The sequence below is a fragment of the Cetorhinus maximus genome, chromosome 23 (assembly GCF_964194155.1).
Source record: "Cetorhinus maximus chromosome 23, sCetMax3.hap1.1, whole genome shotgun sequence".
In the NCBI taxonomy this organism is placed as follows: domain Eukaryota; kingdom Metazoa; phylum Chordata; class Chondrichthyes; order Lamniformes; family Cetorhinidae; genus Cetorhinus; species Cetorhinus maximus.
Window position 1 is genome coordinate 64920526 of NC_135901.1, and position 3749 is coordinate 64924274.

At 45.5% G+C, this 3749-nt stretch overlaps 2 non-coding genes across 2 annotated transcripts; both read right to left on the reverse strand.

Moving 5' to 3' along the window:
* Nucleotides 1–82, reverse strand: trnas-uga (transfer RNA serine (anticodon UGA)). The gene has a single exon. It is a non-coding gene; the product is annotated as a tRNA-Ser (tRNA).
* Nucleotides 83–2175: 2093 nt separating this feature from the next.
* On the reverse strand, nucleotides 2176–2257 carry trnas-uga (transfer RNA serine (anticodon UGA)). Its single transcript has one exon. It is a non-coding gene; the product is annotated as a tRNA-Ser (tRNA).
* Between the last annotated feature and the right edge of the window lie 1492 nt (nucleotides 2258–3749).

Below are 3749 nucleotides of genomic sequence, written 5' to 3' on the forward strand. Positions count from 1 at the left end.
CGTAGTCGGCAGGATTTGAACCTGCGTGGGGTAACCCCAATGGATTTCAAATCCATCGCCTTAACCACTCGGCCACGACTACATACCTGGACAGTGAAATATATATATTTCATATATGAAATCATAGAATAGTTACATAAGAGAAAGAGGGTCTTCTTCCTGCCCTGTCACTGCCACAACACAACCTTTTCCCCATAACCCTGCAATTTATATTGTCCCTCCTCGTTCTCCCTCACAAACTGGGAATGAAAGGGTGAGAATGAGAGAGGAAGAGAAGTGATGGGTTTTGTAGATCCCAGGGGAAAGAGACTCCGGGAACAGTTCATTGTGACAGTTCACAAAGCAACAAGAAAACAACATTCCCTGAGGAGGGCCAGCAGTGGGAGCGTGTTTAGTTCAAACACAGAAGACTTGTTCAGCCAATAACAGCATCGAGTGTCTTAGACATGAACATGAAGTGAGGCGAAACAGTGTAATAGCTTCTTTACCCAGAGAGTGGTGGGAATGTGGAACTCGTTGCCACAGGGAGTGGTTGAAATGAATAGTACAGATACATTTAAGAGGAAACTAGGCAAGTATTTAAGGGAGAAGGGAATAAATAGTTACAATTGTAGATATAAATTAAGAAAGATTGGAGGAGGCTGAAGTGGATCATAAACCCCGGAGCGGACTGGTTGGACCAAATTCCCATTTCTGTTTCCTCCATCCTGTGAGAATAATACCAGATTCTGCCGCCTCTCCACATGATTGAAATAGCTTATCCCTGACACAGTTCATGTGAATACTGCCCGTAACCTCTCCAAAGACTTGACATCTTTCCCAAAGTGTGAACATAATATTTCAGCTGAGGTTCAATAAATGATTTACAAAGATTCAGCATCATCAGTTTGCTTTTGAACTCCAAGCCTCCATTAATGAAGCCAAGGACCACATGAGCTATTTTTAAAGAAAGCAGAGAGATCAGCTTGCCCTGCTACCTTCGAAGATTTGTGTACACGTCACTCTATCCCTCTACTCAGTTCTCCACCAAACAACCTTTCACAGCCCGTGTGTGTTTTTTTCCTTCACCTCCTCGTTCCGAACACTGTCCATAAGCCTTGCAGAATGTTTCGTCCACTCCAATTTTGCCATTTCCTCGCTTCAGACCCGCTTCACCAGGGATAAGTTTGTCCTACAAAATGGCGCGTTTACTTGGAACAGGCTTGTTCAATGGCAATTGTTCTGCCAATGAGGACAACGGTTTCTGTGAGCTGGAACACGAAATCGACAGTGAGGTGAAATAGTCTCACAAGCTGCTCCTGTGTAAATTTCAATTTCCAAAACCCACCAACCTCTTCACTGCCGGTCCTGTAAAACTTACAAGGGAACATGCGGCAGACATTCATCACTGAAAGTAACTGGCACACATCAAATAATAAACAATTTCATGTCGCATCTGTTTCTGCTTCTGTCCCTGCTTCGCCTTCAGCTCCCTCTGCCCATCCAGCTCCCAGGTCAATTAGCTGCTTGATGCAGACACAGTCAGTTCATGAACACAAGCTTTCCCTGGAAAGCAGAGACAGAGAATGGAAGTCCCAAAGCTTCCGGAAGGGATGGGTTTGCAGATGACAGGGTAAAGATAAAACATGATCTATCTTCCTGGTTCTCTCACATACTGACTACATGAAAAGGACACAAGGGCAATCCACTATTTAAATATTGCTCAGTGAAAATTTCAATCATCCTCCGCTGTGTAACATTCGGGCACTGAGTCAACAAGCAGTCTGCACTCAAAAATAAACACAGGAAGTGGCAATCATATCTGGCAACATTTAAACCTATTGTTATTCTCTGTACCATTTACCACGAAGATACATAACAAAAGTGAACAAATTTCGCGATGGTAAAAATGTGTTCACCCATTGGTGAACTGAACCACACTGACACACACAGAAGAGCACAGACAGACATACACACCGAGAGGGACAGAGGCCTGAAGAGAGACAAACACCCATGTCACCAACTTGGCTCAATTTTCTTCCATTTCTGGCGATTTGGTGAATGCTTTCAGATGAACGGAAATGAAAGAGCGCGCAAGTAAAGCGGGGAAAAAACACGGGAGTATTTGGAAGCTTCTGATTTCATTTCACCAGCAATTAGCTGTCGAGACAGAGAAAAGGACAAACAGGGAAGCAGCGCAGTTGGCAGGAGTCGAACCTACGTGGGGAAACCACAATGGATTTCAAATCCATCGCCTTAACCACTCGGCCACGACTACTAAAGGAGCATGAATGTTTTTGAGCTAAAATTGCAGAATGGTTACAGTGGGAAAAGCTGGCACTTGGCCCCACCTACTTCCGGTCACCCTGCAATTTTTATCGCCTCTCCTCGTTCTTCCTACCAAAATAAAGCACCGCAGGCGTCAGCTGCCCCGAGCGCATCCCAATGGATTTTCGAAGAAGACAAACTACTTGAAATTTCGATCGCAGTGGGATTTGAACCCGCGGTTCATTAGACTCTAAAACCCGCGTTTCATGAAACACTGCAACCGAATTTCGAGGCCTTGGGCCGCTCGGACACACACCTAAAGACAAAATAGAAGCACCGTAACCATTGCCTAGAGTGGCATCAGCTCTGAATTTTTCCATTACAAATAGGAGTAGGAATGGAACCATTTTGCCCCTGGAGCCCCGCATAATATCACAGAATGACAGCTAATGTTACACCACAGATAGTGGCCATTCGGCCCGGGTCATTGGAACATAGGATTTAGCAGCAGGAGGAGGACGTTCGGCCCTTTGCGACTGCTCCACCATTCAATAAGCTCATGGCTGATCAGGTTGTGGTCTCAACTCCACCTTTTTGTTTGCCCCCAACCCCCATAACCCCTTCTCGATCAAAAAGCTGTCTAATTCTGCCTTGAATAAATTCAGTGACCCAGCCTCCACTGCTTTCTGGGGAAAATAATTCCACAGACTAACCTCCCTCGGAGGGAGAAATAAATCTCCTCATCTCCGTCTGAAAAGGGAGAACTCTTACCCTTCTGGAAACTAACTCACCTGGTCCCACTCTCCCGCCTTTTCCCAGGGGACCTGCATTTTCTGTCCAAATCTCTTTTGAAATCCGCGATTGAATCTGCCTCCCTCACACTCTCAGGTAGTGCATTCCAGATCCTAACCACTCGCTGTGGAACAGAGAAACCCCTTTAGAATTGTACACTTTATGTGATGTTGCCTCTCCTCATTTTTCCTTCCAACATGAATCACTTCACCCTTCCCTACATTAAATTTCAGGTACGTTTTAGCAGTTTACTCGAGGAGTTCCTGTGCATTAAGACAGATCATACAGCGATAAGAAATAAGGTTTTCCCTGACTAGCAATTGAACATAGGCTGCGACGGTGAAAGCACCAAATCCTCAGCACGAAACTCTCCAACTTCCAGTGAAGCCGAGGGCAGTGTTCGCTCAGAAACCAGCGGCTGTGACATTAACATAGTGGGATGCAAAGAGAGTCAGTTTGAGCGGTGACACTGCCGGAGGAATGGAGACCTGGGGTTCACGCATAAAAGCAGCAAAGCTTCAAAAACATGCGGCGCTCAGATCGAGCCCACGACCCTGAGATTAAGAGTCTCATGCTCTACCGACTGAGCTAGCCGGATGTACACAATGCTTGCTTCCTATGCCAAAATTCAGGTAGATCAATGTTGTTTTCCACCTGGAGCCTCAGCTTGTTCTGAATTTCAAAGTGTAGAAGGTAATCGACCTACAAAA